Source organism: Nyctereutes procyonoides, unplaced genomic scaffold, assembly GCF_905146905.1.
Source record: "Nyctereutes procyonoides isolate TBG_1078 unplaced genomic scaffold, NYPRO_anot_genome, whole genome shotgun sequence".
Taxonomy (NCBI): Eukaryota; Metazoa; Chordata; class Mammalia; order Carnivora; family Canidae; genus Nyctereutes; species Nyctereutes procyonoides.
Genome location: NW_026575035.1, coordinates 17,623,921 through 17,647,174, shown reverse-complemented (window position 1 = coordinate 17,647,174; position 23,254 = coordinate 17,623,921). Strand labels below are relative to the sequence as shown.

Here is a 23,254-nt window from a genome sequence, read left to right as displayed (position 1 = left end):
ACATTACTGGTGTCTTTCCTAGTGGTTTACATGACATGAGCCTGGATTGGAAGGTGAGGATTGTCTTGGACACACAGGATGGGCCGGATTAGCAGGTTAGACCTGGTCAAGGTGGGCAGGGGACTCTATCTCTTCAGCATCACTTGTTTGCTCTCCTGTTTGACCTTGTCCTGGTTACTCTTTTTATCACCTCCCTGTTTCCCTCCAAGAGCTGTCTTGTCTTTCTTCCTTCAATTCATCATACAAATCCATTGCTTCCATAAAGCCTCCTTCCAAAGGCAAAATTCCCCAACACCTCAAAAGTTCTCCAGCATGCGTGTTCATTTCTAGTCCGCCTTAGGTGAGATTTCTCTGTGTTTCTCATTTGTGTATTCATGTTTTCCCAGTTATGCTGGTTGTCTCTCAGCAGGAGGTAAATCCCCTGGAAACAAAGATTTATTGGTCTTTTGTTCTGAACTCCCCTCCTTGCCCTGCAGTCTGTTATGCTGGACATTTGGTAAATGCCACAGACAGACTAACTCAGAGGCATGTTGAAGGAATAAATTAGGGCAATAAAATCAATGAATGACAATCCAGTAATGCTCTGCAGAATGGGGCACTGGGTCTAAAATGAAATTTTTATTATTATGTCTGCAAGTTAGACCTATGCATTCTTCCACTTTTTATTTGTCCTTTATTTTTATTAAAAAAAATGTATTTCCCCTCTTTTGACATTTCTATATTTTCTCTCTGGTTTTTTCTCATTTATTCCTCCCCCTCCAGGTATTTCCTTCCAATGACCTCCTTTGTTTTAATTAATTTTATATTTTATCAGATAACAGTGGAAATAGTTTCAAAAGTCAAAGTATAATAGCCTTTGTACAGTAGGCAACACTTTTCCACCTCTCTCTCTCTCTCTCCCCCTAATTCCCACGTGCATAATTTAGTTTTAGTTACAGTTCAGTAATTCCTGTGAAAGTTTAACCGTACCTTGCACAGAAATTTTCCCTCTTCTCCACCTCCCCAAATAGTTAAAACACGATTTGGGGCTAAATCAATATTTAATGTCTATACTATTATAACTATATAAATATTATACATAGCTGAGTCACATAGAAACTGATTAATATTTTAAATGTTTTCTTAAAAGGAAAAATCTGTGATGACATTTCCATCCTTATATAGCATTTCCTGTCCCTTAAGTTAGTACTTTAGTAACAGTTACCTTGACATTCTATATATCTAGTACTGCCCTTAGACTTAGGCACATGGGCCCTTTGCCCTTGGCTATGAGCTTAGACTCTGGCCTTCCTCCGTCCTCACCCCTCCAAGGCAAGGTATCCAAGGAGACCGACGGGATGGGGACATGCCAACCTGGAACCTGTGCCTCTCTGTCCTCCTAGACCTTGCTTCTGGGGCTCTGGACACAAGTTCATGCCCAGATGGTCTCAATGCCCCTTCGGGTCCCTTTTGGTAAAGGCAGAAGGTGCTGCTGTGTGCACACTCCAAGGCCCAGGACTGACCCAGGGGCAGCTGTTATAAGTAATGTCCATGGGTTTGTGCAAAGCCCCTTCATGGTGGAGGAAAGAGCCAGGGTGGGCGGAAGCTGGTGGGCTGGAGGCTGTGGACTGGAGGTCTCCATCCTACTCTTGGCTTGGGCTGCAAATGTTAGGGGGCAGTGCGTGTGCACCTGTCAATAACCCGTCAGGTAATGTGACTAAATCTCTTAGTGCCTTCAAACACAACTGCTAATATCTCTGTTTTGTTAGGGAAGTGCCTGCTTTTATAGTTGTCCAAACCCACCAACTTGCTGGACTGCTTCTCTACAACACCACCCTTCTCTATCCTTTTTATTTTTATTATTTAAAAAAAGATTTATTTATTTATCTTAGAGAGAGAGAGAGAGAGAGAATGTGTGTGTGTGTGTGTGTGTGTGTGTGTGTGCGCGCGCGCGCGCGCGCGCATAGGGAGAGGGAGAGAGAAAATGTTCAAAAGAATCCCAGTGCACCGGATCTCAGGACCCATGAGATCATGACCTGTGCCAAATCCAAGACTTGGGGGCTTAACATACTGAACCACCCTCATGCTCCTTTCTTCTCCATCCTTTTTAAAACCCCTTTTGCTTCTCCTTTGTCATGTCTCTGCTATTTTCTGGATCTCACGTCCACCTCTTTCTTGGTTTATTTCAGAGCTTTTTTGAGGACGCATGGGAGATACATTGTAGGTGAAAAATATTTCACTTCATCCTTACACTAAGCTTGGTATCAAATTTGTAGGTTGGAAATTATTTTCCTTCAGAATTTTGAAGGTATTGCTGCATGGTCTTCAAGCTTCCAATATTGCTGTGAAGTCCAATGATATTTAAATCCTGTGTCCTTCCATCTTTTCTCTCCTGGAGTCTCTGTCAGGAAACATGTCCTAGTGTTCTGTAATTTCATACTGATATGTGTGGTCTGAATCTTTTTCATTTGCTGAGTTGAATACTCTATGAGCCTATTCAATCTGGAAATTCACATGCTTAAGTCCATGGAATATTTTTTATTTTATTATCATTTTTTTGGTTAAATCCCCTCCTCCATTTTCTCTGATTTTGATTTTTGTAATTCCTATTCATTGAATAATTTATAAGAGTTAACTTCTAAATTTTTTCTTTACTCTTTTATTCCACTTTTTGAATTTGTCTTTTTGTTCTATTTTCCTTTTTATTTTTGAGATTTCCTTGATGTGACCTCCTCATCCTCTTCTGCCTTTTTCATATAGGATGTCATAGTTTTCTACAAATACTTGGTTGTTGTTAACAGCATCGTATGCTTTCTTTCCCTTGAGAGATGTGATATTTTTATGATCTCTCTGAGGATATTAATTATGGTTCTTTCTGCATTTTCCAAGTTAATCATTTCCTCATTTGTTCCTGATCCTTGGCCAAGTCATCCTTAAGAGTGAGAGCACTAAGGACCCATTTGGAGTTGTACATGTGTGGGAGGGGCTGCATCTTGGTGAGCTCGATGATGGCAGGACAGGGTAGTAGGTTGTCTTTTTCCCTGGAGAACTCCCAAATGTCAGTATCAATAGGTCTTTTTTTCCTTAGCAGGTCTGTCCTCCCAATCCCCTGACCACGGGTGAGGGTGACTATCAGCTCCCCGGGAGCTGACTGGGGAAGGAGAGCAGGCAGTTTTGTAGCTTCAAAAATAGACTCCCACTTAACCCCTATTTGGCCCTTGGCTGTGGTCTCAGCTGGGCTTGGTGCCCTGAAGCCTGTCTCTGTTTCAACCCCCAGAGAGTAAACTGTCCTTCTTCTGCTGAGTGGGCATCTGGGTGTCTAACTGTTTCTTAAAACTCATTTCCACGGACTCCCCTTGTTTTAACCACCTGTCCCTGCCTTCAGAGGAGACTCTATCTCCTGAGTGTTTCCAGAAGGTGGTGGCACATGCTGACTTGCTTCTTACTGGCTTCCTTTCTCTGGTAGTATTATGTCAGCAGCCCCTTGTCCATCTTCTTGCCAACTTCCAAAATGTGTTGTTATTTCTCCATATGTTCTCTTTGTTCCCTAGGTTTACACATTAAAAAAAAATTCCTTTACTCTTATGTAAATGGAGCTTAAATGGAGAAGAAATAAACTCATATGTTTAATCTGCCATGTTTAAGTAGAAGTTCTATGATGTTGCTTTGTTTTATACTTCCCTGTGAGTCTGTTATGAATAATGTGAGTTAGCATCTAAAATAGCTATGAATTGTCTTTAGCGTCATCAAAGTTTTTTTTTATATATAAATTAATTTTTATTGGTGTTCAATTTACCAACATACAGAATAACACCCAGTGCTCATCCCGTCAAGTGTCCTCCTCCGTGCCCGTCACCCATTCACCCCCATCCCCCGCCCTCCTCCCCTTCCACCACCCCTAGTTCATTTCCCAGAGTTAGAAGTCTTTATGTTCTGTGTCCCTTTCTGATATCTCCCACACATTTCATCAAAGTTTTTGAGTTATTTTTATATGCATTTACTGATTAGATTTTGTTATTACATTGCTTCAGAGGTAAAAAATGTTTCAACATATCCTTTAAATTAGAGCAAGAATAAAGTATGGGAAATTTTGAAATTTAATTATCTACATATCCAGTGATAAATAGGTAAACATCATTGTTTGAAGCAATTATAATCAGAAAATGTCTTTAAAAATCAAAGCTCCATCCTCTCATTGTGCCACTGGTGAGTCCCATAAAGATCTCAAGGGTAATAGAAGATGCTGCGTTAAGGTTCATGACTAGCTGAAGCCTGCCAGAAAAATAAAACAGGAAAGAAACTCTGGGATTAATTATTAATTAAAAACACTGTGTTTCAAAACTGACAAAAGCAATAACAGTTTAAGTATTTCCAAGACCCTACTGTGTAAGAATATATTGTCAAATAAAAAAACAAATCTGGACTTACTAAGGAGAGACTTTACTTAAAAATATTATTGCAAGGGGAGAAAACAATTTTTTTTTTTTTACAATTCAAGACTTATATAAGTTTAAGCTACTTATTCTGAATTTCACGATGCCAGTCTAAAGGAATTCAAACACATGCGACTACAAGGTAATTCAATGAATTGTTTTTGTTTTTAAAAACAAATTTGTAGGGGCACCCTCATGGTTCAGTCAGTTAAGAATCTGCCTTTGGTTAGGGTCATGATCCTGGGGTCCTGGGATCGAGCCCCATGTTGGGCTCCCTGCTCAGTGGGGAGCCTGCTTCTTCCTCTGCCTCTGCTCTCTCTCACTCTCTCTCTGTCTTAAATAAATAAATAAAATCTTTAAAAAAATTTTGTAGAGCAAAAATAATTAATAAATTAACTAAATAATTAAAAAATCCCCAACTCATAGGGTGCCTGGGCAGCTCAGTGGGTTAAGTGTCCGACTCTTGATTTCAGCTCAGGTCATGGTCTCAGGATCATGAGACTGAGCCTCAAGAGGGTCTCAGCACTGGGCGTGGAGCCTGCTTAACATTCTCTCTCTTCCTCATCCTCTATCTTCCTCCCCTCAAAAATAAATAAAATAAAAATAAAAAAATAAAAATCCCCAGCTCGCAATTTATACCATGCAATCACCCTGTCCATGGGTGATCAGAGCAGGAGCTGGGATGGGCAGCTGTACTCTGCAGAAGTACTTTTTGCTTACAGATGACATGTGAGGTGGAAAAATCTTGAGTTCCCTATTACAATAGGGGGAAGAGAACACTCTGAACATAAATCTGCAGGTGTCTCAAGGTGTAGGCAAAAAGGGATTTTCTTTTATAGGGGATAGCACACAAGAACAAGGTGTGGGAAGGTAGGAATAAAGTCTGCCAAGATCAATAGTAGATCAGAGAAAGTTTTACCCTGAGACCAGGTGAAGATGATCCAAAGTTCAGGTCCTAGGGGAAGGAGGGAATCATAAACAAATTTGGTTAATAAGTGTTGTGCTCTGTGGATCAGTGGGGATCAAAAGGTCAACTAATCATTAATGAGGCAAATAATAGGAAGCTGGAGGGTCTGTGCCTGGCCCTGTCAAAGGTAAATCAGGGGTGAGCATCTGTGTGAGTCTCACCTGAGTCTTATGGGAAAGGTGGTTCTTTGTAGTCTGCCCTTATTTCCTGGATCACAAAAGATGGGAAGATTCCTTAACCTTTACTGTTTTCCAGGATCACAGGAAGTAGGTAAATTTCAACATTGTCAACATGAATAAGCAAGATGGCTACCCCTGAAAAAATAAGTGGTTACTGAGGGTAATATCTGAACAAAGTATTTCTATACACAGTGTAGTAAGGGCTGTGATAAATAAATATGTAGGTTGCCATGGCAATGCAGAGGACAGTCACCTCACTTGGGGGAGGGGTAGTCAGTGAGAACTGCACTGGGTCTTAATGGATGACCAGGATCTCTCCATGGCGGGAGCTGGGCATCATCACCTCTGTGCCAGGACATAGCAGCAAAGACCATGAAGGTGACTGTGCTTTGTAAACTTTATGCAGCAAAGCCTGTGATCAAGTAAACTAGGGAAAAATAATCTTTTTTAGCTGATGAGAGATTTTTCTACTCCTTAGGGCTGTTATACCAGTTTTCTTCAGAGTAGAAGCCTATTTGTAAATATGTAATAGAAACCTGAGTAATACATATGAATTTATCTATAGTTTATTTTCCAATTTAAGACTTTTGTTGTCTTTCGGCATCAAACATCACATTTAAAACGTGTCAAACTCCTATGTTACTCCTTTTGAGAAACAGACTGCAACAAAAGCAAATTTCTTCTCTTGCACTCCAAACACAGAGCAGAGCCTTTAGGGGACAAGGTCGCAAAGCGTCCAGGGATGGCAGGCCTCTCCTGTGGCTTGGTATTTATGTCTGACTGGCTTGCTGGAGGGAAATCTGTTTGTCAGTACTCAGCCAGTGGGCACTAGAGAATGAAGAACACTTTTGGGAGGTTAAGGGGTAAAAGACCAAGGTTAGAGCACAGCTAGACACTGTTTGACAGGAGAGGCACAGTCTCCCTCAGCAGAATTCAGTGAGTAGGATTCACTGAGGAAAATAAGAGGACAAGCTCAGGCTTCTCTACACCTGCTGGGTCCTCCTTCCCATGGTGAGCTGCCAGCCTGGGTTGGAGACTTGCAGCAGACCCATAGCTGCCCCTAGCAACTGCTATGACATCCATCAAACTTCTTCAGAGAATGAAATCTTGCCATACATCCATCTTCGAGAATTTCCAGGATTTAATCCAATTTGAGACTCACATTTCCCTCTATGAATGATAGCGTTCTGTTTTGTTACTATTTGATCTCTGTAGCTTTTCTTGTACCTTCTAAAGTGCTAGAGCATTCATAACAAGAGGGAAACAAAAGTGGTTTTACACATACGAGGAGAGGAAGACACATGTCCTAAATTTAGAGTCAGGGAACAGTCATGAATATTTCTTTGGCTTCAAGTTTGGCATCTTGCCTTTCTGCAGGAGGGATCTTCACCACCAGTGAGTCTGCCCAGCACGGCCAATGCCGTGGAAGTGAACGCAAGTCTCACTGTCCTGTCAGTGGGAAGAAGTGTGTACATCAAAGAAGGAGGCAAGCAAAACAGAAAGAGGAGCTTTGAGGGAATCCAAAGTTTATAAATAATCCAAGAGAATGAGAAAGGACTTAAATACCTAAAAATCAATAGCGTGATCTAGAAAAAAAATAAGGTGGGAGATAGGATGGCAAATAAAAAAGCTCACGAACCTGAAGATTCATAAAGATTGACAAAGGTAGGTAGTGCAAATTGTAAGCATCTAAGGAAGGGAAGAAATGAATGTGATCAACCAGTGATGAATACAAAAGAAAAGATAGATTAAAAATAAAATAAACTTCTGTAACCAAAAATCCAGAGGAATAGATGATGGCAAAAAGAGCAAATCAGGAAACACAAGATGAATTCAGCATTGGCTTTAGTTGGTAATTCATTCAATGTTCCAGAGTAAAGACCTCGTGGCTTTCTCGGCTTTCATTTCTTCAACCATCAAGTCAGTTTATAATTCAGATGTGGCCTCCTGACTACAATAACTAACAGAGGTGATCATTGCATGACCCAGACGTGCACGTTGAGGACAAGATCAAGAAACCAGGGGATCAGTACTAGTGGCTCTTAATTCTTGTCTACTCCAACCTTTTCCAGCCCAAGGTAGTGAGCACTTGCAAGCAGCAGAGTTAGCCTGACCTGTGTCCTGGAGTGATCCCAAGCAATTCTGCTGGTACTTCGGATATCTCATGCCTCAAGTGAGTGGGTTACAGAATAGTTCCCCTTGTGATGGGATCTTTGGTTTGCCCTAGTACCCACCAGGTTTGCTGGATGCTTCTGGGTCTTATTTACCCTATAACTGCCTACTATACTTGGAGCCCAGGTCCTGGCTGGGGCTCTCATGGTGCCAGCCTTGGACAGCCCCTCCTCCTCTTACTGGAGTGTTTGCATCAAATGAACTGCCCTCTCCACATTCTCTGCCATTCCAAAAACAACCAAGACACCTGCCATGCTTTAGAGGTGTCTGTTGCTGTGTCCTGCCTTGCAGATGGGCCCCCGTGTGATGTGACCAATTGAGATATTGTGATCTGCGATGTGGGCTGCTACATAAGTGGGTTGTTTTAAGATTTTATTTTTTATTCATGAGAGAGAGAGAGAGGCAGAGACACAGGCAGAAGAAGAAGCAGGCTCCCTGTGGGGGGCATCATGTGGTACTCAATCCCAGGATCACGACCTGAGCCAAAGGCAGACCCTCAATCACTGAGCCACCCAGGAGCCCCTGCTACCTAAGTGTTTTTACCTACAGCCATTTAATCTGCAAAAGAGATGTGTGAGGTGGGCTGCTGTAGACTTTATTTTCAAGATGGAGAAACTGAAGTCCAGAATCGTTACATAACTTGCCCAAGGTCATACAACTAAGGAAGTGGCAGGCTGGGCTCTAGATCCTGGCCTGGGTGACATCAAGAGCTTACTTGTTCTACACCACCTCACACCGATGACTAGAGAGTATTTACAGGTCTCATTTTAAAAATGCTGATGAAAGCAAAGCTCCCTGAAAATGATTTGCCTAAGATTACACATGTGGTTAGTGGCAAAATTGGCTTTTAAAATATCACCTCACTCTCAGACACGTAACCTGAAGCAGGTGGCCTTGAGACTCAGCACAGTAAAATGGCCATTTTCAGTGATTATCAGTCTCTTTCTATCTCTTCAGGAAAAAGTCCAAACTCTTAGCGTGATCATGGAGCCTGGTGCAGGCCCCTCTTCTGTCACATTGCTTTGTATCCCTGCCATGCCAGGCACAGAGCCTTCGTTTCTGCAAGTATTTCAATTGAATCAAATTGTTAGGACTGTGTGCTTCTTTATTTCTGGATGGGGAATGGAAAGAAAGGTTATTATTTGCTAAATACTTGCCATTCCAGAGTAATAGGCACTTTTAATTTTTTTTTTTTTTAATTTATGATAGTCACAGAGAGAGAGAGAGAGAGAGGCAGAGACACAGGCGGAGGGAGAAGCAGGCTCCATGCACCGGGAGCCTGATGTGGGATTCGATCCCGGGTCTCCAGGATCGCGCCCTGGGCCAAAGGCAGGCGCCAAACCGCTGCGCCACCCAGGGATCCCTAATAGGCACTTTTAAATTGACCAATGGTTCTCAAACCTGAGAGTACATCAAGACTGCCTGGAAGGCTTGCAAACACCAAAGATTGCTGGGCCTCACTCGCCAACCACCCCCCAGCCCTCACTCCCTGGCTAGAGTTTTTGACTCAGTAAGCCTAGGGTGGGGTCTGAAATTTTGCATTTCTAAAAAATTTCAAGGTGATGCTGATGCTGCTGGTCCAGGGACAACACTTTGAAGATCACAATCCTCTCAACTCCTCAACTCGCTAGGGTGCCATTATCCTCTTCATTTTATAGAAGAGGAAATTGTGTCTCAGTAATGTCAGGTAAATTCCTAAGATTACCCAGCTAAATAAGGATGTAGGATCCTAGCACAGAATTTTCTGGTTCTCAAACTGGGTCTTTGTTCTCTCAAAAGTCATCTTCCTTACCAATATGCAGCAGAATTTTCAAGAAGCCACTGAAGTGATGCCTCTCCTTCTTGATGTAGGAACTGCACACAGTTATCCAGGCACGGGAAACTGGCAGAGGGACCGCTGTTCTGGTTTGAACCTCAAGGTTCAAAGGTTCACCTTGATAAGTCAAGGTGCAGTGTACAGCTAGCTCACCTTTCCTGATTTTCCCACGTCAGCAGGCTTGATAAGAAAGGAGGTGTTTTGTTCATGTATACCTATTTTGAGGACATGAGATTGCTCTGAAGATGAGGGAAGAGAGAGTGGGGGAGAGGTTCACTCAGGCATGACCCTTGTGGGGTTACCACTACTGTGCCCCCATCCTCCGCAGGTGGAAACAAGGAGACTGTGGTGACCCAAGGAAAATGTGCAACAGTCCTCTCTCCCTGGTAGCAATCTGACCACTTTGCAAGGTAAACACAGCCACATGGACAGGACAGAAAGGCAGATGGCCTAGGCACTAGGAATTTTGCTTAGTATGCAAAAGATTTTTATTTTCAAGCAATTAAGAATGAGGAGAGCACCTGACCACCTATGGGTAGTTATGAGGCCTGAGTGAGTTATGAGCACTGCTTAGCCCAGCCAAAGCCAGACCTGTGATCTTGTCCTATGTCCCAGGAAGGTCATTGTGCCATATGTCCCTCATAGGGCTTTAACTGAGAGACCCAGAACCCCCAGACACAGATAAGAAACACCTCATCAAATTGAAATATGTAGCCTGTATCTCATCAGCAAACAGGTGCTCCGGAGAGTTATACCTCAGACAAGCCGAGGGACTATTTTAAAGAAAAAAAAATAAAGAGAAGAAAGAAAGAAAGAAAGAAAGAAAGAAAGAAAGAAAGAAAGAAAGAAAGAAAGAAAGAAAGGAAGGAAGGAAGGAAAGAAGAAAGAAAGAAGTAGCGAACATCTTCTAATTTCTAGCAGAATTGGGTACATTTATAATTTGAATAAATTTCAATATCATATTGTTGAAAGCAAGCAGAAATTTTATTTCTGAATCTCTTTTTAAAAATGGTTCAATAATTTTTAAATGCTGGATAGATTGTCAGGCTGGCAGCTTGCAGAATGTCAAGACACTGTATTTCCTGGTTTCTGCTTTGTTTTGTTTGGTAAACTAGGTGTCCATATGGCAGCTCAGCTCAGGCAGGATATAGGATGGTAATGGTCCTCTCTTAAAAATATTGTTAATAAAAACATATACCTTTAAAATGCACTGAATAGAATAAATTATGCCTAGTAGATAAACATTTCCTTTTCAGCTTCTTGATGTTTTCAGTGTTTGTCATTTCCAGCCACCACAACAGAACGAATTCTGTTCCACATGCTGATAAGTCCATCATTCTGTTTAGAGGGAATCGGGTCTGAAAATTGCTCTGGGAACTGAAATTGGATGGAAGCACAAAGCTGTTAAAGATAATAGACCTGTGTTAAAACCCAAAACTGAAGAAGCAGTCCTCTGGCCCCACGCTCATTGTCCTCCGTGGGCCACTTTCCACACACACAATATGCTCACAGCTGGCTGTCCATTCTTTTTTGGGGCATTCGTGAATATGCATGCCCCAAATCACAGGCCTGGCTCCCAGGCCGGGAACTCACGTTCATTCCCACTTCCTCCAGCATCTATGGGGAGGACCCCTAATCAATTCTGCACCCACCATCTGGGGTGGTTGTTCCGGCATGGGGTGGGGGCGGGCACCTCTTCCAGGGGCTGCTCGTGGGCATGAATGGCAATCTGAGCTGGTTCTGTTTGAGTGTCACTAAGATGGACTCTTCCCTAGGGTTCAGAATTTTGTCTCCGGAAAAACAGTGTAGACACAGGAGACAGTCTGGCAGTATTTTAGGGCTGGAGGTGAATGCCAAGGTTGTGCTAGCAGATTGGGATAGAGGTACCAGACTCAAACTGACGACTTTGAAGGGGATTTGAAAAGCCTAGGGTGTGAACACCTCTGAGTGAAAACAGCTGCTGTCTCTTCTCTTTGAATGGATGCTGAACTCACTGCCATTTCCTAGAGGGCTTTAAGGGCTTTCAGTGCTTGGCATTGCGTGCAGATTCAGAAAGTCATGAGAGAGAAGGGAAAAAAAGCCCCAAACCCCCCAAAAAGCAAGAACAAAAAGTCTTGAGAATCTGCTAGCTGGCTTTCCAACAGAAATCGATAGGATTTTCAACCTTCAGCTAGCCACCTCTGAGCACTCCAGATTCCTGATGGGTGTTTGCAAGAAGCATGCTAGGTAGGGGTGGTTTGCTCCAAATCTCTCTTAGCCCAAGTGCGGTGAACTGGGCCTCACTTACTCTTCTACCTGTGGAGCTCGCAGCCTATGGTCCCCTCTGCCTGTTGCCCAGGTCCCACCCTGCCTCCATTCTGCCCCCTGCAGGAGAGAAAGAATTCTCCTCCCCAACCAGAGGGAGCTTAGGGCCCTTCAGATTGCATCACTGGCCTGCTGGAAGGTGAGAGAAAAGAGAGCAGAGCAGAGCCCTGCTAAGAGCAGAGAGGTGATGGGTGGGGACAGGACTCACCTCCTACCCAATGGGGAGGTCTTAGCAGCTTGGTGGCTTAGCTAGGGAAATCTGATTTTACTGCCTCTATCCGCTCTACACATAACTCTCTGAGGTGAGATGCCTGGTCGGCCTGGTTGGCCACCCTGTTCACTGTTGAACTGATCCCGTGTGATGGACTACTAGGTTTTCTTCTCCATCTCCCTGAATTGTACACTTGGGAACAAAAGCTGTGCTTCCTTTTCTTCTGTTTTGCCAGCATTTGGCATAGTCCATAGCACACAGCATTCAGTTAATCTTTGCTGAAAAGCTGAGTGATATATTTTATTTTTTATTTGAGAAGGAGGGAGAGAGAGAGAGAATGAGCAGAAGGAGGGGCCGAGAGAGAAGCAGACTCAGTCCCAAGCCCCTGGGATCATGACCTAAGCCAAAGGCAGATGCTTAACTGACTGAGCCACCAGGCACCCCAAATTGTGGGATGTTTATTGCATCTTGTCAAAGTTCAAGTAAAACAAATTATATTTACATGGTGGTTTGGGAAAGCAGCTCCATGTGTCAAATGCAGCCAGTTAAGAAAGCACTCTGGTGTCCCAGAGCAGCAAATACCCACTTTCTGAGGCTTACAGGAGATCATTGTGTGTGTCAAGCAGATTTTTTCAAACCACCACATAATTGTAATATGTTATAATTAAATTTTGAAAAGATGAAATAATATCCAAAAAAAGTGATGTGTTCCACATCAAAATGATCAAAGGAAATCATGGTTGGGAGAAGAGTGAAAAGTAGAGGAAAAAGTACAAGCACAATATTTTAAAAATCCAAGTTTTTAAAATGCCCATCTGGATTCAGGTATTAACATCTTAGGCTCTCTATACTAGAGCAAGACAGAGACCTCACTGTTCTACCCAATTTAATTAAACTAACATGACTTCAAAGTAACGTTGGTTATGTTTTATTTAGTATTAACTGGTACAGAGCGGTTCCCTTAAAATACGTAGTGCTTTCTTCAGATTTTCTCTTTTTCTTTTTTTCTAAGAATTTTATTTATTTATTTGAGAGAGAGAGAGAGAGCATGCTTGAGGAAGAGGGAAGGGCAGAGGGAGAAGCAGACTCCCCACTAAGAAGACAGCCCAACGTGGGGCTGGACCCCAGGACCCTGGGATTATGACCTGAGCTGAAGCAGATGTTTGACTGAGCCACCCTGGCGTCCCAGATTTTCTCATTTTCTGATGATTTTTGGATTTGCAGCAAAACATTTATATTTTGGTAATGTAAATTACGTTTACTTACAATAAACCTGTATGGGGATGTTCGCTGCAGCGGCAAGTATTAGAATGCAAATTTTATTATGCCTCCTGGTGGCTAGCAGTGAGGTGGACCCACTTTTAGAACAAGTGTAAAGAGGAGATCATTGCACGCTAATGGGCCAGCTATTAACAACGACGGGGACACTGCTGGTCTGGTCTCATTCCGCTGAGCTTCCCCAGCATTTTCAAGGCTGCATTTCTAGAACTAAAGACAATGCACCTGGACCACATACTTCAGTAGCAATATATTTTTTAAGTAAGTCTGAGGAATAATAAGCAACATCCACACAGAGGAGGATCAAAACTCTAAGGCCCAGGAATGTGGACCTAAACAGCCTGAGCAACAGCCTGGGTCTTAGGGCCAATTGCAAAATTAATGTCAAATAAAGAGTTTCTCAACTCATTCTGAATTCCTCTGATCCTCCAAAGCAAAATCCTTGGGATGTCTTTTAGAGGTAAAGTTTTTCATTTGGGTCATAAGTTTGGGAAAAAAAGTACCAACACTCTAATATTATCCTAAAAAGAAAATACTGTATAAAATAAAATTAAACATTTCTGCATTTATCCTCTTCAATTCACTTCAAATCTTAATGTTAGGAGCTAGGAGTATAAAGAAAATTCACACCCATTTCCTCTCTTGGTGGAATTTATTGAACATGATATATATACATACACATATACACATATATTTATATTTATATTTTATATACACATATTTTATATGAAAGCAGAATATAATACTATGACAAAGATCACTATGTCCAATAATAGTTGCTAATGTCTATTGTTCACTTACTACACCAGACCATGTTGTAAGTTCTTTCAATGAATGAATCCTTTCACAAAAATTCTAAGGATTTGGCACTATCATTTTGATTATGCAGATGAGGACCTTGATTATACAGAGAAATTTTTAAACAACAAACTTAACCAAGTCAAAGTGATAGATTCAGACATCCCCTGTCTGGCTCCAGAGTAGCTCATCCTTAACCACTATGCTATATATCCCAAGGACCGTCAAGAGAGCAGTGCAAGATTAATGTCTCTTTAATTCAGTAGAACCAGGACAGCCATGGTGCTCAGCACATTATAATATGGTTAGACATCTCCAGGGAATGGAGCAATCTAGTTGGTCTGGATAACCTCCACCTCCTGTGTGAATCCCCAGCAGTGTGCTCACCTCTCAATTCTGGCATCTTACAGTATGTACTGGAATTTAGGTAGCTGCCCACTCTAAGATTCCAGCACCAAACCTAGGACCGCTGTATCCTGAGCACTCCGTCAATAAATGAATGAATGAATATCCAACTAGGATCTGAGATACTTTTCCCCTTGTTAAAGGAACCAGTTCTATTTTTTTCATCGGTTCCAATTCTTACCTTAACTTTTTAGCCAATGAGACATGCTTTTTTTGGTAGGTGCTCGTTTGGTTGCCTTCTTAAATTGAGGTTTTGCAAAAATCATACTATTTGGGGACCGAACTATCCTATTCCAGAGAGAATAAAAAGCACCATATAGCATGGATAATATGGAAAATTGTATCCATGTGACCCAAAATGCAAAGGTGTATTTTGTTGGCCTAGATGTTGTTGTCTGCTGCTGCTCCTCCCTCTTAGTGTCTCTTTAGGGGTAATTTTCTAAACCAATCTTATATGCAAGATTTGTAATAAAAACCAATCCCTTTTTAACCCATAATAAAGAGCACATTGCTACAGAAGAGCAATGGCACCTGACAACATATGCATGAGAGCCAAGATAAAGCAAGTTTGACTTTCCTTCTCTTGGCCATGTGGCCCATATGCTTACCAATCACATTTGTCTTTATGATAATCCTTGTAATTATATTTTTTCCATTACTTACCATAATCCTTATGATGATTACATATAAAACCACATTTGCATTTTAATTTCTATTCGCAAAACAAAGTGGGCTGACATATGCAAAAATCTTCATGTGAGTGCACCCCACTAGGATGCTTTGACACGCTGAAGGGCCACTCAGAAAGATCACAGAGCATGTGGAGGACACCCAGTTGGAGGACTTTGTGTACTTACTTTTTTCCCTCTTGTTTGATTAGGGTCTTCTAGGTGTGTATGTACATGTGTTTGGTTTGATAGCATGTGTGCATACTTTTGGGCTGTTATAGGGAAATAACAGGTCTTTGAAAGGCACTTCTTTGACTAATATGAAATGGAAGTAGAAAAAGGGAGAACAAAAAGAGAGCTAAAGAAAATAAGGGGGGGATCTTGGGGTGGCTCAGTGGTTTAGTGCCTGCCTTTGGCCCAGAGCGTGATCCTGGAGACTGGAGATCGAGTCCCACATCAGGCTCCCGGCATGGACCCTGCTCCTCCCTCTGCCTGTGTCTCTGCCTGCCTCTCTCTCTCTCTCTCTCTCTCTCTCTCTCTCTCTCTCTTTCATGAATGAATACATTTTAAAAATCTTTAAAAAACTTTTTTTAAAAACATAAAGGAAAGAAGGGGGTGTGGAAGAGGAATGTGAGCAAATAGCCTCTTTTGTCAGCTAGGAAGGGTGATGGTGGCAACAGGTGCCTCAGCAGGTGAGGAATTGGGTCTGGAAGCTGGCAATGTCACTTTGGGGTGGCCAGGGAGTCCTCCACCTCCAGCTTGGATTGTGGGGCAGGTATTTCAAGAAATTCAGTCAAAATCAGCTCAAATGATTTCCATTGCTCCAGGCCCATATCCATTCTTGGTTATTTTAGACAATGAAGAGAGAACAAGTTTAACTCCATTGTGAAATACTTTTTAAGGAGGCATGCTGCTTCAATGGCCTAAGATAAAATTGTGTCCATCAAATTCTAAAGAAAATTTTTTTAAAAATGAAAGAACTTTCAACTTCCCTACATAGAGCATTTCACTGAAGAGTTATTCACATCTGGTATGTGGTCTTAGTGTTTTCCTTATCCTAGGCTGCTGGAGACGTGCCCCCAGTGAGTACACCAGAATCTCTGGGGATGGGGTAAGGCCATCAGTATTTTGGGGGAACTCCTCGGATGTGAAGCCAGGGCTAACACCACTGGGCCTCCCCAGAGGGAAGTAGAGCTCGCAGACTAGGAGACTAAATAAAGAAAAACTCAAGAATTCAAGTTTTTCAGAGACCCTTAAAGCCAGTGTAAATATGTTTGCACTCACTAAAAATATAATAAGGACTCCTACCAAACATTAATGATAACTTTTTACATTATCTCCAATTAGTTAAAAGGTAACATGTAATTAATTTTCATTTGTCATCGTTTTCTCACCAGCATACCTTCAAGATTCTGCTCCCTTGAGGTTTCCTTGTGAACTGTTTCTGACCCCCACCCCCCACCCCCCGCGATAATTTATTCATCTGACAACTCTTGGGCTCCTGTAAGACAAAGAGCCAGGAACACGGCAGATGGCAGCCCGGTACACATGGGGCTTCTGCGCTAATGGCAGAGACGGTTGTAAAACAATTCACCACACAGATAATGTCTCACTTAATTTTTAAAGCACAAGTATGATGAGAGTTCCGAAGAGAACAGGATGCTAAGAAGTGGAAAGCGGGCCCCCCCCCCCCCGATCTGCTCTGGGGCAGTTATTTAAGATGAGACCTGAAAGAGTCAGGGTTAGCCTTACAGGCAACAGAACAGTCTGCAAATGTTCTCAGGGGGTAAAAGTCGTGGTATATTCAGGTATAACTTAAGGAGGCTAATGCAGTGGAAGAGTTAGAGTTTGAGCAGAGAGTGGTACCCCACTCTTGTAGTGGTGCCCCCCACTTTTGTTAAATGTACACACAGGTCAGGCTCCCTCCATGGAGCCTGCTTCTCTCTCTGCCTGTGTCTCTGCCTCTCTCTCTCTCTCTAAGTCTAACATGAAAAATAAATAAAATAAAATAAAAAGGGGGATCCCTGGGTGGCTCAGTGGTTTAGCGCCTGCTTTTGGCCAGGGGTGTGATCCTGGAGTCTCAGGATCGAGTCCCGCATCAGGCTCCCGGCATGGAGCCTGCTTTTCCCTCTGCCTGTGTCTCTGCCTTCCTCTTTCTCTCTCTATGTCTATCATGAATAAAATAAACAAACAAACAAACAAACAAACAAACACACAGTTGGGGCTACTGAATAGCTAACTCTACATTGAGGCACAGATCACAAGGGAGTGTTATGGCAGCACCAAGAATAAACCCCAAGTTGCATGAAATGGTATTGAGAAGGGGTGAGGCAAAGCCATGCAGAGTCTGGTGGCTATCTAAGAAAGGGTAGGAGGAGGCCACTGAAAGTTGTAAGGAAAGGAACAATAGAATTAGTTTTGTGTCTTAAAACCTTGCTTCTGCCTGTTGGACCAAGATGGATTAGGAGGTTGTAAGAGTGAACACAGCAGAGACCAGTCCCAAGGCTGTGGAGACAAAGGTGACTAGAGGGGCCAGGTAGTGGTGGGCATAAGGCGACCCACATGGAAGAGCTCTTAGGAGGTGCAATCAGCAGAGCTCAATGACTGACTGGAAACAGAGGAAGGGGAAAGAGGACAAGGATGTCTTTCAGATTTCTATTTGGGGAAGTGCCATCCCTTGAAATGGGGAACGAGAGGAGGACCAGATTTGGGTTGTCAGATGGCTTAGAGCACATAGCAAGTACTCCTCTCTCTCTCTGTGTGTGTGTGTCTTTGGTCCCCCATCTGAACGCTCAAAACCTTCTTGATTTACCACTTGGAGTCAGTAGGAAACAATTGGAAGTGATCACTAGGAAACAATTTCTAGTGTACTTGATTCCAAATTCCCAACTCTCCCAGTTTGAAAATTCCAAAGGGGGAAAAAAATATACATCCAGAAGAAGCCTACATAAATTAAAGTTTCACAGGGAAGTGATCACCAGTTGGTGAAGGACCCCTCTAAACAGTTACATCAAGTGCCTTGGGGCTCTCTAGCACTTTCCAAACATGACATAGGTGTGCATTACAGTGTATGCATCTTTTAAGCCCCATCCAAATAATCCCTGAGCTGTCTCACTGAGGTGCATGCTCTCTTTGCCATGTAATGAATTTTTCAGAAAGCTTTAATTTTATCTCCTGCATAGACTAATAAATCTGTGGGGTATTAAATTAACTAGAACACATTGAAATGTGAACTGTGGCTCCTTTCTACTCACCCTCCTCCAGAGTATATTTGACCACTGAGGAGAATCCCACTTCCCATATAGGTCATTGTTTACTTCACTTACCAGAGGTCTAGTCAGCATCTCTCACTCAATATATTTTCTCCACTTCTTTCTATTTCCCAAGTGAGCTATTTCTCTTGCAAGTCTGTGTATTTGGCATTATCTGATGTTGTATTGGAACGTACGTTTCTCCTTATAAAGTACGGTGATGATATGTTGCAAGAGGGAACCATTTCAGTAAACCATTAGATTTTTGGTTCCTGAATGGTAGTTTTTATTACTCTGAAGATAAGCTAATGGCATAATCTGCCATCTTGTTAAATGTACATACACATTTAAACAGTTGTCAGACTCTAGGCAGCTTAGAGAAATGCATGTTCTCTTTTCCCCCTCTTATATCATTATGTTTTTGTTCATGTGCACTGAAATCAAAGGTAAAGCAAAAACGAGCAAAGCAATTACCATGTTGAGTAGAGGAAATGCAGCTGAATGAAGTCTTTAGTTAACAGTGTGATTCCCAATCATCCATGTGGTAGCAGAGAGCTGCAGGGGCATCTGGCCCTTTTTTGCAAAGCCTTTCTCACCTCTCTCTGGCTGTGAGGTTGAGTGGAAATGGCATACTGCCTTCCTAGTGGTCATGGTATGCTGAGGGTAATTTTTAGAAAAGTTTAGAGTATATGAAGGGGTTGGTGGAGAATGGATGCATGTCTTCACCTGTCCCAGAAAGATGTGGTTGGTACCATGGTTGGTCTCTGTAAGCTATTTTATGGAGTATACCCTGTATCAGGTTCTTCCTCTCTACTTGCTCAGGTCTAGACTCCTCTGAGGAATCCCGTATAGTCAAGAGTACCCCGGGAAGGTCTAAATTGAATAGGGTCCTCTCTATGAGGCTTTTGCTCCATACTGAACAATCTCCCTTCCCCAGAAAGGGTTATAATGAGTGACTATAGGCTCAGAAGGAAGTTCTGGGGATGCAGGGTGTTCTCAGGCTACTTTAGTTCTGAGATAGATGTTTACTGAGTGACTTCTCTATGTTGGGTACAGATGCTGCTCTTGTAGAACGTCTATTCTAGAGGCTATTAAGGTGGAAAAGAGCAAGGGAAACCAAGAGCCCTGCTGAGCCCTCTCATGGAAACACTTAATCTGGACATATCTGGTGTAGCTGGGCAGCAGGCCCCAGAAATGAGGCAACTCCGTGAGCAGGGCTTGACCCTTTTTATCACCGTCTCCTTTGATACACATATGAAAGTTCCAGGCAAATGCACACAAAGGCACACAATACAACTTCAGATTATGAACGCTTGCTCTGGAAACAAAGAGCCTTAAAAGCCGTCTCTTCTGACTTCCTCTCCAGACAAGACAGCATTGATGGGCTTCTCTTTGCTCTTCCACACTAACCACAACTGTCATCTCTGGAAATAGCACCAGAGACTACCAAAGGAGAATGCTGAAAAGTGATAGGAATAAGAGAAACTGATTAAGACTCTAAAAGTAAAACAATGGCACAGTGACAGGGAATCTCATGTCCTCACCTATGGAAGAAAGTGATCCAGGCCTGTTGTTTCCTGTCACCTAACCTGGCAGCAGAAAACATGCCAGGGAGGCTCATCCTCTCCCCTTGGCTTTCCTTTAGCCACATGAAGAGAGCCACGCACCATGAAAAAATAGAAAATCTCCTCAAAGGAATAGAAGTTATAAACAAAAACCAAGTGGAAATTATGGAACTGAAAAATAAAAGAAAAGAAAAAAACGTTGCTGGATAGTCTCAAGAGTAGAATGGAAAAAAAATATAGAGTCCGTAAACTTGAGGACAGATCGATAGAATTTACCCAATCTCAATAGATGGAAAACAGCTGAAAAAAAAAAAAAAACCTAACAGGGACTCAGAGATCTGTGGGGGCAGTATCATAAGATTGTATGTGCATATGATTGGATTTCCTGAGGGAGAGAACAGAGTATGCTAGAAGAGTATCAGCACACCCCCATTTTATTGCATCTCACTTTACTGTACTTCACAGATACTGCGTTTTTTTTACAAATTGAAGGTATAAGATTTCAGTGGAAGAAGTAACTGCCATTTTGGTGAAAATAGCAAGAGAACTGGAATTAGAAGGGAAGCCTGAAGATGTGATGGAATTGCTACAATCTCATGATCAAACTTTAATGAATGAGGAGTTCCTTTTTATAGATGAACATTTAATAAAGTGGTTTCTCGAGCAGGGATCTACTGCTGGTGAAGATGCTGTGAAGATTGATGACATGACAACAAAGGACTTAGAATGTCACATAAACTTTGTTGCTAAGACAATGATGAGTTTCAAAAGGATTGACTCCAATTTTGAAAGAAGTTCCACTGTGGGTAAAATGTTATCAGGCAGCACTGTATTACTACAGAGAAATCATGCAAGGAAGAGTCTTGGCTCAACATGCTTCATTATTTCCTGATTTTAAGAAATGGCTATAGCCATCCCAACCTTTAACAATGACCATCCTTGTTGGTCAGCAGGATGGAACAAGGCCCTCCACCAGCACAAAGATTATGACTCACTGAAAGTCCAGATGATGATTAGCATTTTTTAGCAATAAGGCATTTTTATCTTACTTTACTTATTTTTTAGCAATAAAGTGTTTTAAAATTAAAGTATGTATACTGCTTTTTAGACATGAGGTCAGTGCACACTTTGTACGCTATAGTATATATAAATAGTGAGTATACATATAGTATATATAATACATATAGTATAGCATATATATAGTATAGTATACATATGTATATAGTATACATTCAGTATAGTATATATAAAGCATAAGTTTCATATGCATTGGGAAACAAAAAAATTCATTTGACTCATTTTATTCCAATATTTGCTTGAGCTAAACCCGCAGTATCTCTGAGGCATGCTTATATTTGAAGAAATGGTGCCTGAAAACTTCCCAACTGTGGTGAAAAACACAAACCTACAGATCTAACAAGCTGAATAAATTCCAAACAGAATGAAACATATTAAGACAAATCACAATTAAACATTCATAAACTAAAGACAAAGAAAAAAATCTTGAAAGCAGCCAGAAACACATTACTTATGAGAAATGTCAATTCAAATGATGGTGGGCTTTTCATTTGAAATCATGTAGACAGAAGGAAGAGGCACATTTTTCCAGTGCTGAAAGAAAAGACTGTTAACTGTGAATGTTATGTCTAATGAAACTACTCTTCAATAATGAGAATAAAAATATTCTCAGACAAAGAAAGGCTAAAAGAATTTTTTCCTTATAGAGCTATCAGGAAAACCTACTATAGACATTTTTTCAGCCAGAAGGTCAGAGGTGAAAAAAATATTGGAGCATCAGGAAGAAGGAATAAAAAGAAAAGCAAAAATATAGGTTACTATGATAGACTATTCTTTTCCTCAGGAGTTTTAGAAATCATATTCGATGATTGGAAGAAAAAGTTTGACATTTGAAATTCAAGACAATGATACGTTAATGTGAGGAAAATAAAGGGAGTTAAATAGAAGTGAGGTTGTCATACTTTACTGGAAATAGTACAATGTTAATTCTATAATTGTTTATCACATATATATATATATGTGATATATATAGTATATATATGTACTATAATACCCAGAGCAGCCACTCCAAAAACTACACAAAGAAATATACTCAAAGTACTACGAATAAGTCAACATGGAATCCCCCAAATCATTAAAGCAACCCATAGGAAGATAAGAAAAGAAGAGACAGAACAATAATCAGAAAAGATAAAAAGAAAGCCATTGATAAATGGTAGACTTAAGCACTAACATTGATAATTATGATAAATATAAGTGGTCTACATACACCAGTCAAAAGACAAGGATTGGCAGTGTATTTATTTATTTATTTATTTATTTATTTATTTATTTATTTATAAATTTTTTTATTTATTTATGATAGTCACAGAAAGAGAGAGAAAGAGAGAGAGGCAGAGGGAGAAGCAGGCTCCATGCACCGGGAGCCCGACGTGGGATTCGATCCCAGGTCTCCAGGATCGCGCCCTGGGCCAAAGGCAGGCGCCAAACCGCTGCGCCACCCAGGGATCCCTTGGCAGTGTATTTAAAAAAAACCTGCAGCATTATTTGCTTACCCTAAAATTACTTCAAATTCAATAACATAGGTAGATTGAGAGATATATACATTATATATATGTATTATGTATATAAGATATATACATATATTATATATATAATACACATGCACACACAAAGATGAACAAAGAAAGTAGATGTGGCATTATTAGAATAAGATAGACTTCAGAGCAAAGTATATTACTAAGATTATTATCATTACATAAAAGGTTGATAAAAGGATCAACCTATCAGGAAGACATACAAATCCTAAGTGCATGCTCACCAAACAAGGGTCTTAAAATACATGAAGAAAAAACTAAAAAAGCTGAAAGGAGAAATGGATAAAGCTACAATTATAATTGGAGTCTTCAACACTTCCTCTCAGCAACTAGTAGAACTACCAGACAGAAAATCAACAAGAACGTAGAGGATCTGAACAACATGATCAACTAAGAGAATCTAATTAGTATTTATAGAAAACTCCCCCAACAACAGCAGAATACACATTTTCTCAAGTACTTTTGGAACATTGATCAAGATAGACCATAAAGTAAACTGTAACAAATTAAAATGTGAAATAATACAGGTATTCTTTGACCATAATGGAATCAAATTAAAAATCAAAAACAGAAAACAATAGGGAAGTTTTCAGAGACATGAAAATTAAACAAC

The 23,254-nt window shown here is 41.2% G+C and overlaps 1 protein-coding gene across 1 annotated transcript in view; it reads left to right on the top strand.

Moving 5' to 3' along the window:
* The window catches only part of CLVS1 (clavesin 1), a 162,973-nt gene that overhangs the window by 28,323 nt on the left and 111,396 nt on the right, over positions 1–23,254 (top strand). The gene's annotated exons all lie outside the window — the stretch shown is intronic.